We start from the raw sequence: 9,662 nt of genomic DNA, 5'->3' as shown, positions 1-9,662 counted from the left end.
GGCCCATAGCCAGGCAAGCGCAGGCCTCCAGGGCGCGGGGGCCGGGGCTCCTGAAGGACCAGAGCGAGCCGGGGCGCTGCGGAGGAGAAAATGCTGTGAGCAGCTGCTCGGCTCAGGCCCAGGGACGCGGCTGCGCTGCGCCCTGATCTGTTGCGGCCCACTGCACAATCGAACCCACCCGCCTCGCTGAAGCCTTTTCCGAAGTCCCAGCTTCCTCCCCTCCCCTCAGTACTGGGTAGAACCCAAGGGCGCCCTACCGCGGAGTGCCCTTTCTTCTCTATTTTTAAAATTTACTTATTTTGAGACAGGGTCTCACTATGTAGTTGAGACTGACCTGGAACTCACTCACTGTGTAGTCGAGGCTGGTCTCAAACTCACAGAGATCCTCCTGCCTCAATCCCCCGCCCCAGGACTGGGGTTATAGGCGTGTAACACCACACCCGGCCCTTTTTTTTTTTTTTTTTTCTGAGTAGGGTCTGGCTGTGTTCTCCCGCCTCAACCTTCCTTCCTTGCTACTGCATCCTGGCTCCAAAGCCTACCATTTTCGTGTTAGGCCTTGGGTACTGATGTGTACATGAAAGACCAGACCTTGTCCTCTGAGCTGCCACTGGCAGGGGTCACAGTGGAGGAGGGAGGGATGTTAGCAAGGGCGCATAGAGAGGAGGTACTGTGCTATAGTGACTTCATGGTCAGGTATAAATGCAGCAGCTGTTTCTCTCCAGGGTGGTGGCGGCTAGAAGATCGGCGTGAAAATGGAAAGAAAATTACCATCGGTCCCTAGAAAAGGCAGAAATTGAGCCCGCTTTTGTTTAAAATTAGCTTCAGTAGCTGAAGCAGATAATTGAGGAGAATGGGTTGTGTGAGAAATGATGCCTCTTAATCCCCTCCCCAGGGGACTTGGGCTCCTCCTAGAAATCCTCTCAGAAATGTGGGGCTGCGGGAGTGGAAGCCCAGCTGAGGGTCAGTGGCCACCCTTCCGAAACAGCTGCAGCAGGATGGGGGGACTCCCTGATGGAACTCGGGACAGTGGAGAGCTGCTGGGCCAAGTGAAGAGCTGGGCACTGATTTCGTTTCCACATGTGTTGAGGGCAGCTTGGGGTAGGGTTGGTCCTGGGAATGGCAGAGGAGGCAGCTGGACAAATGGACCAGGCAACCTGAGGTGCTCTAGGGGTGGGCTCAGCAGTTTGGATTTCATTCTGTGGGCAGGTTCAGGGTTACACAGACTCCACAGTGTCCTCTGGTATGTCTAGCGTTCCTTCACCATGACTGCCTCGCCTCACAGCTGCTCCGTGCCGAGCTCTAGTCCTGGCAGGCATCCCAGCACAGCTGTGTCTACCCTCAAGATGCTCAGGGCCCAGTTTTGAGGATAGGTGTATGCATGGATGGTAGTCCATTGTGCTCAGTGACAGCCCAGGGTAAGGCCCTCGGTTTAGACTTATGCTTAGGGTTCAAGGTAACAGACACTATATACGCTAGGCAGGCTTCTGTCCAAAGTAGAGTATACCTTGCAGGAATCTAAAGTCCGTATAACAAACACACAAATCCCATTGTCCCTGTCTCTTCCTTAGTAAGTGTGCAAAAGGACTGTGTTGGTTTCAATTCGTCTTCTGCCCCTGCAGGGAGACAGAACTGGGGCAGGGTTTCCTCTCTCACCCTTAATGCAACACACACTCCTTCCTCATACACATCTGGGAAGGGGCTGGATGTTGCCTCCCTTAGGCCACCTCTAGAAGCCCACATCCAGTCCACCCCCTGAGGTGACTCACCAGCAGGCCCTTCCCGAGTATCCTTGAGGTGTGTTGTGCCTTACCCGGAAGGTGTGGTAGAGGTGCCAACCAGCTGTCATAGATCAAGCCCCATCTCCGAATCACTCAGCTCTTGTCTATCAGCTATGACTCACAATGCATCTAGGCTGGGCCAATCCCAGGACAGAAGGTGCTGACTGCTGAGCTGTAGAACAGACCCTGGGAAGCCAGGCATGGTGATGTGGTATGTGCCTATAAACCCAACATGTGGGAGGCTGAGGCAGGAGGATCACCATGAGTTGGAGGCCAGCCTGGGCTATATACTGAGTTTGAGGCCAGCATGAACTATGTAGCAAGACTCTGCGTCAAAAAACTAAAACAAAAACCCTAGTGTTTCCCCTGGACCCTTTGAACCCAGGGCCCCACTGCACTGAGTTCCTAAGCCCTTTTTATTTTGATAAAGGGTTTCACTGAGTCAGTGTGTTGCTCAGGTTGGACTTGAACTTTCATTCCCTGCCTCAGTCTCCCAGAGAACTGAGATTACGGGCATGTGGTACCACTCCTGCCCATTCAATTAATTTGTTTTATTTTGTTGTGAGGGATTGAATTTAGAACCTTGTGCTTGCAAGGCAGGTGCAGTGCCACTGAGCTAAATCGCTGGCTCCTTTATTGTCCTTGGCAAGGAAATGGAGTTGAAGTGGTCATAAGCTGAATCCAAAAATTTGTTCTAGCTCGGTGGCAAGCCTATGGTGCACAGAACCCGCTCTGTCAGCGTGCAAGCCAAGCGTCCCCAGCAGCCAAGCACTGAGGCTTAATTGCAGTGTTGAGAGTTGATAATAAATAAGTGGGTTTTGGTTTGCAGTTTGGGAATTGGTTGCTAAGGTTCACCACTGCTGTTGTAGGAGATTGTTACGGTTTGTCTGCCAAGGGCTCGTGTGTTGGAAGTTTGGCCTCCAGTGTGGCAGTGTGAGATGTGGAGAGCAGTCCTGCCTGCCTGCCTGCCCATCTTCCTCCGCTCTACTTTCTCTTCTCTTTTCCTTTCCTATTTTATTTTCTTCTTTGGTGCTGGGTCTTGTTCCTGCTAGGCAAATGCTGCTCCACTGAACTACATTCCCATCCCCTAGTAGATCTTCCTAGAAGTCAGGCCTAAGGGAAGGTGTTATGATTGGTGGGAGCACCTTGGGAGGAATAGGTGCTGGTCTGGAGTTAGTTCTGGAAAGTGGATTGTTACTGGAGAGCCTGGCCCCTCCCTGTGCTCTTCACCGTGGTATCTCCCTGTGACATACACTCCTTGAGGAGAGTCAATGAGCAGAAAGGCCTAACAGAGCCAGAAGACTCCCGCATCAAAGACCTCCAAAGGAGAGATCAGTAAACCTTTTTTCTTTATAAAGCTCCCATCCTCAGGTATTTTGTCATAGCAACAGCAAATAGAAAGCTAACCAGAGGATTCCTCACGAAGCTGACATGGGCATCAGAGGTTGGTTCCGTAGAAGCAAATCCTGAGGCGATGCTGTGGCGGTCCAGCCGTCACATCCCAAACATGCCTGAGTTGGGGAGTGAGGACTGAGAAAGGAAAGAACACTCAGGCTTGAGTGCAAACCAAGAGAAATCTGATTTATTTCACAGAAACAGCTCCTTTTATAGGCTGACATCAACAAAAAGCTTTTAAAGGCACACAACAGAAAACACCAAGCAATTGTTTTCATCTTATGCAAAGACCCGATTTTCTGACTCTTTACAAAGAACATCAGCTCTGTGGCTGTCTGAGTTTCTCCCATTGCAGGGTCAAACAACAAGTTTAACAAGCAGAGTCCTAGAAAAGTAACAAATGTTGCATAGATTGTCTATGCCTTGAGTGTAGAGGAAGAAGTTTCCTTTCAAATGTCAAAGGCCAAGAGGGCCCTGGCCCAGCTCCCACAGATGCATGGGGGAAGTGCTCTCAGCAGGGGGAGGGAGGGAATCGGAGCAGGGCAGAAGACTACAGCTGAGCAGGAGCGCTGCCAGGAGGAGAGGTGCTTCAGCCCAAGCCCGTAGGCACCTCTGAGCGCAGGCTGCACCGCAATTCCAGCTCCTAAGGACAGAGCCCGTCCACGGTAGCCTCCCCTGCACTCCCCGCGTTCTGGTCAGGTGCCGGCAGGCAGCGGTGAGTTGCCAGCTCCCTTGGGCTCCTGGGATGGATGCATCACCAGAAGTACTGGTAGGGATTATCGTGGGTACCAACAGCATGGGGCGGGGAGACCAGGCAGCAAAAAGGAAAGGGTCATATAAGTAGATAAGAATTTCTGGTTGTGATACATGCAGTGAAGAAGAAATGGAAATAAAACAACTTGGGACTGGGTACAGCAGAAGCTAATTTAGGCACGGTGCATGAGGAAGACACCACATTGCTGCTGAGACCTGAACGGGAGACCCAGTCCGGTGATCTGCGGCAGGGCCAGAGGCTGGAAGGAGTGGGTATGTTTAAAGGACAGATGCCGTATGGGACAGTGGAGGTAGAAGGAAGTGAAGTTGCCCCTACTTGCCAGGACTACCTGGTTGACTGACCTCACTGGGCGTGGCATTCCTGACCGTGTTAATCTGCCTTCTGCACAGCCTGAGAGGGTCAGATCTGGCTCGGTGAGCTCACGTGCCTGGCAGAGCCTCTGCTGGCAGTGGTGCCACCTCTTAACTGTTTTATCAGCCGGGAGTGGTGGCTTACATTTGTAATCCCAGCACTCGGGAGGCTGAGGCAGGGGGATCGCTATGAGTCAAGACCAGCCTGGGCTACATATTTAGTTCCAGGTCAGTCTCAACTACGTAGTCCCTGTCTCAAACAAATAAACAAACAAACTTCTATCAGTTCTATTGATGAATAATTAACATCTGAGTCTACATGTATCTAATGTACAACTTGAGATATTTTGATAATTTGTTAGGTGATCTCCAAAATAAAGATAATGAAGGTATCACTTTCAGAAGTCTTTACTATAGGTTGCATTTTCTAGAATTTTATATAACCAAAATTTAGAATGTACTCTTCTGGCTAGTGTGGCTGCTTGCAGCATAATTATTTAAGAGTCATCTGTGTCGTCACATTTGTTAAAGCTCATTGCATTTTCTGGGTGAGCAATAGCCTGTTCTACTTGTGTCTCACAATTTGTTTTCCCATTTACCTTTGATGGGAAGGCTGGTTGTTTCCAGTTTGGGGGAATTACAAATAAAGCTGCTTGAACTTATTGTACAGGTCTTTATGTGGACGCATGTTTTCATTTTCTTGAAGTAATTCCTAGGAGTGGAATGATGGGGCCATATGGCAGGTATATGTTACATTTTTTTTTTCAAAAGAGCTCTTGCTGTGTAGTTCAGGTGGGCCTTGAACTCTTTGTGTACCCCAGGCTGGCCTCGAACTCCAAGCAATCCTCCCGCCTCAGCCTCCTGATTTGGACCACCATGCCTGGCTCTGCATCCCCGCCTCCCACCAGTACCCTTGATCAAAGTCAGGACCTTGCTCTTACAGTGCAAGTGGGGCACCACTGAGCTAAATCCTTGGCCTGGGCCTACATTTTTATGAAGCTCCCAAACTGTTGGGGTATTTTGGTGTGCTGGGGCTTGAACCCAGGGCCTCACACCGTGAAGCAAGCACTGTACCATTGAGCTACATCCCCAGTGTTGCCCTGGGTGATGGGGCCCAGGAGGATTTGTAGGTTCTCATGTGCAGCAAAGAATTGAACATGATACGTGATGGTAAAAAATCGGCAAAGTTTAACCAGGTGGCAGTGCAAGTAGAGTGAATTGACTGGCCCTGCCGAAAGGACTGCAGAAGTGCTGAAGGCTTTTGGATTAAGAATTCAAATGTATGGGGCCGGGGATTTACCTCAGCGGTTCGTTGGCCTTCCTAGCAAGCGTAAGGACCTGAGTTCAATCCCCGGTACCAAAAAAAAAAAAAAAGAATTCAAATGTAGCTGGGGATTTGACTTAGTGGTTCTACTTCCTGACTTGCAAGTACAAGGACCAGAGTTTGATCCCCAGTACCAAAAAAAAAAAAAAGAATTCAAATGTGCCAGGTTTAGGGCACCCTTGTTGGGTCTTCAGAGTGTGGCTGACAGGTGCTGAGTCACACCCCATAATTCACTGATGTAACTGGATGCAGGAGGTGCGTTCCGTATTGATGAATCTTCAGCAAGTTCCAGGTGAAGAAAGGTACTTAGGTTGTGCTGGAGAATATGGCACACATGCATCCTGGTTTGGGACTTAATTTTCCAAGGAGGGCTCAGGGGTCTTTGTTTTTCTTATGTCTGCCTCCAGCTAGGACAAAAGTGGGGGAACCCTGAGGCATTGCCCAAATTCAAATAGAGGTGAATGGTCCCTTAGCCCAGTTGGAGTATATCATCACCTGGCCTTTTCTTCTTAAAAAATTTATTGTGTGGTACTGTGGATTGAATCCAGGGCCTATATGTTGAGCTACACTTCCCCAGCCCTTTTTTGTTTTGAGTTAGTCTGAGTTGCACAGGCTAGACTCAAACTTTTGTTCTTCCTGCTCAGCCTCTTGAGTAGCTGGGATTATAGGCATGCACCACCACACCTGGCCAGTTTATTTTATTTACTTTTTTGTTTGTTTTTTTAAGGCAGGATCTCACTATGTAGTTAGGGTTGCCTTGAACTCACCATGTAGCCCAGGCTGACCTCAAACTTGATAATCCACCTGCCTCATCCTCCCAAGTGCTGGGATTGCAGGGTATGCCACCACATCCAGCCTATTTGGATGGAGGTGGGTACCAGGGATCAAAGTTGGGACCTTCCACTTTGCACCACTGAGATAAATCCCTGCCCCCCCTTTTTTTCCTTACATGTTGCCTTAACTCGTGGGCTCCAGTGGTTTTCCTTTTCTTTTTTCTGAGATAGGGTCTCACGATGTAATTGAGACTCACCTGGAACTCACTATGTAGCCCAGGCTGGTCTTGAACTCAGCCATCCTCCTGCCTCAGCCTCCCAAGTGCTGGGATTACAGGGATTCACCACCATGCCCAGTTTCCAGTGGTTTTCTTGCCTCAGCCTCCTGAGTAGCAGAAACTCCAGTTGGGTGGTATGCTGTACAATTGAAACTGTCAAATATTTTCACAAAATAGTCATACCAGATCCCCAATAATACCAAATGAAACTTTGTATATCTCCACGTCCTGAAGCCACACGTGATGGTGCATGTCTGTAATCCCAGCTCTGGGGTGGCTGAATCAGGAGGATTGCTGTGAGTTCAAGGCCAGCCTAAACTATACAGTGAGACCGTGTCTCACAAAATTAAAAACAAACAAAAAACCCCCATGTCCTGGCCGATATGTGGCATGGTTAACTTCATTTTAACCAGTGTGGTAGTATGTCTCAATGGTGGTTTAAATTTGCATTTATCTAGCAGCCAATGATGTTGAGCACCTTTTGGTTGTGTCTATTTCTCATTTTGAGCAAGTTTATTTAGATTCCCCAATAATACCAAATGAAACTTTGTATATCTCCACGTCCTGAAGCCACACGTGATGGTGCATGTCTGTAATCCCAGCTCTGGGGTGGCTGAATCAGGAGGATTGCTGTGAGTTCAAGGCCAGCCTAAACTATACAGTGAGACCGTGTCTCACAAAATTAAAAACAAACAAAAAACCCCCATGTCCTGGCCGATATGTGGCATGGTTAACTTCATTTTAACCAGTGTGGTAGTATGTCTCAATGGTGGTTTAAATTTGCATTTATCTAGCAGCCAATGATGTTGAGCACCTTTTGGTTGTGTCTATTTCTCATTTTGAGCAAGTGGTTATTTAGATCTTTTTTTCTTTCTTTCTTTGTTTCTTTTTTTTTTTTTTTTGGTACCGGGGATCAAACTAGGGTCCTTGAACTTGTGAGGCAGGCAGCAGAACCACTAAACTAAACCCCCGGCCCTGTCTCAATTTTTTTTAATGCTATATAGTCCAGGATGGCCTCAAACTCAAGCAGTCTTCCTTCTTGAGCCTCCCAAGCGCTGAGATTACAGGTGTTAGCCACCACAAGCAGCTTGAACTGTAATTCTTTCATACTATGTAAAAGTCCTTAGGTATATTTTGCATGCATTTCCTCTGTCTGTGACTTACCTTTTAGAGTAATTGTCTAGTTCTTAAAAAGTCCAATCTATCCTTTTATTTCCTTTCTGATTCATGCTTTTAGTGCCATGTTTAAAAACTTGTTGCCAAACCTAACCTAAGGTTATGAAGATTTTTTCTTCTGTTTTCTTCTCAAAAGTTTACATTGTAGATTTTTGGCCCTTTCAGGGGAAGAGGATAGGGATTGAACTCAGGGACTTCAAACTGAGCTACCTCCCCATTCTCCCCTCTTTTTTTTTTTTTTTTTTTTGTACTGGGGATTGAACTCAGTACCTTGTGTGCCCTCCTTTTTTTGAGACAGGAACTCACTCTACAGTCTAGGCTGGCCTTGAAGTTACTATGTAGCCCAGGCTGGCCTGGAACTCATGGCGTTCCTCCTGTCTCAGCCTACGACGTACTGGGATTGCAGGTGTGCAGCACCGTGCTCTTCATTATTGTAGTTTCCATGAAATCTCAATATCTGGTAGTGTAAATGTTCCAACATTTTTTCGTGTGTGGCAGTACTGGGGTTTGAACATGAGGCCTTTGCCCTGCGCTACAGGGTACCCTTTTTATTTTGTGATAGAGTCTTGAATCACTAAATTGTCTAGCCTGGGCTTGGGGTTCTCCTGTCTCAGCTTCCATTAAGCTGGAATTATACCCCTGCACCACCATGCTGGCTTCCAACAATGTTATTCAATGTTGCTTTTACCTGGGAGCTCCTTTGTATTTCCATATCAATGTTGGAATGTCAGTTTCTACAAATACACCCTAGCGCTCGCTGTTCAGAGATTTCTGTTATGACCAGGGTGCTCAGGCGTGCTCAGGGTGTCTGACAGACGAAAGTGGAGCCGGGGCTTCTCTAAGCCAGCCAGTGAGAGATGCAGTCCTCTCTCTACACTGTCTGTTACTAACTTGAGTTTTCATTAGCAACACTGGTATTTCAGGCAAGGGGTGGATGACACCAGGAATAGTTTACAACTATCAGTTTCCCTTATTTCCATAGGAAAAGCTGTCAAACCCAAGGAGCCAGGTGTGATGGCACATGCCTGGAATCCCAACACTTGGGAGGCTGAACCACAAGGATTGTCACGTTTTCAAGGTCAGTATGGGCTACATGGCAAAAGGGGGGGGGTCTAGAAAACCCTGGGAAATGTTTATGTGATAATTTGAACAGGAAAAATTATGGGAGATAATGGATAATACTCCTTACAATCTCCTTTCACAAACAGACTTTGATTTTTAGGAAATGTAATGAAAACTACAGAGTTTAGACTCACAATTAAAAGACTCAGTGGTTCCTCTGATGGAATCATCTCATAGTCCTTATAGAAACTGTAGCTCTGGACCCCGAGGAAGGCAGCCAGACCCGAGGTTGGGTCCTGGATGGAAGATCCATGTGGGCCACAGGAGCACTGGCCCGGATGCCAGGCCCTGCTTGGTATCCTGCCAGCCCTGCTCCGGGCCAATAGATGCAGTTCCTTCTGACGGCCTGAGGACCCTGGAGAGGCTGTAGAGTTTTCCAAGTTTCTTCTCACTGTGGCGCCCTCCCTGCTGGTCTGGGTTCCCCTCTCCTGGAGCTGGGCAGGAAGTGTGATCTGGCTTCTTCCTGTGATTTCAGCCTGGCTCCTGAGTTTCCTTCTCTGTTTTTGTGTGCTAGGGAAGTCCTGCACCACTCAGCCACACCCCAGAACTGACTCCTTGAGATACTATGCAAGTAATACAACACCTGCCCTTTCCCGAAACAATGAGGCATTCTTTGTGTGATTGCAGCTTTAAAAAAAGTAAACAATTGTGCATCTGTTTGTTTATCTTTTTTTTTTTTTTTTTTTTTTTT

General features: G+C 47.9%; 1 long non-coding RNA gene across 1 annotated transcript; it reads left to right on the top strand.

The window, feature by feature from the left end:
• The first annotated feature begins 3,573 nt into the window (after positions 1-3,573).
• Positions 3,574-9,581, top strand: LOC104862039. Its single transcript, XR_004516358.1, has 3 exons — positions 3,574-4,199; positions 8,832-8,927; positions 9,486-9,581. It is a non-coding gene; the product is annotated as an uncharacterized LOC104862039 (long non-coding RNA).
• Positions 9,582-9,662: the final 81 nt, after the last annotated feature.

Source organism: Fukomys damarensis, unplaced genomic scaffold (assembly GCF_012274545.1).
Source record: "Fukomys damarensis isolate Sample0158 unplaced genomic scaffold, DMR_v1.0_HiC HiC_scaffold_9, whole genome shotgun sequence".
NCBI lineage: Eukaryota > Metazoa > Chordata > Mammalia > Rodentia > Bathyergidae > Fukomys > Fukomys damarensis.
Note: the sequence above shows the minus strand (reverse complement) of the source record. Positions and strands in the feature narration are given on the sequence as shown.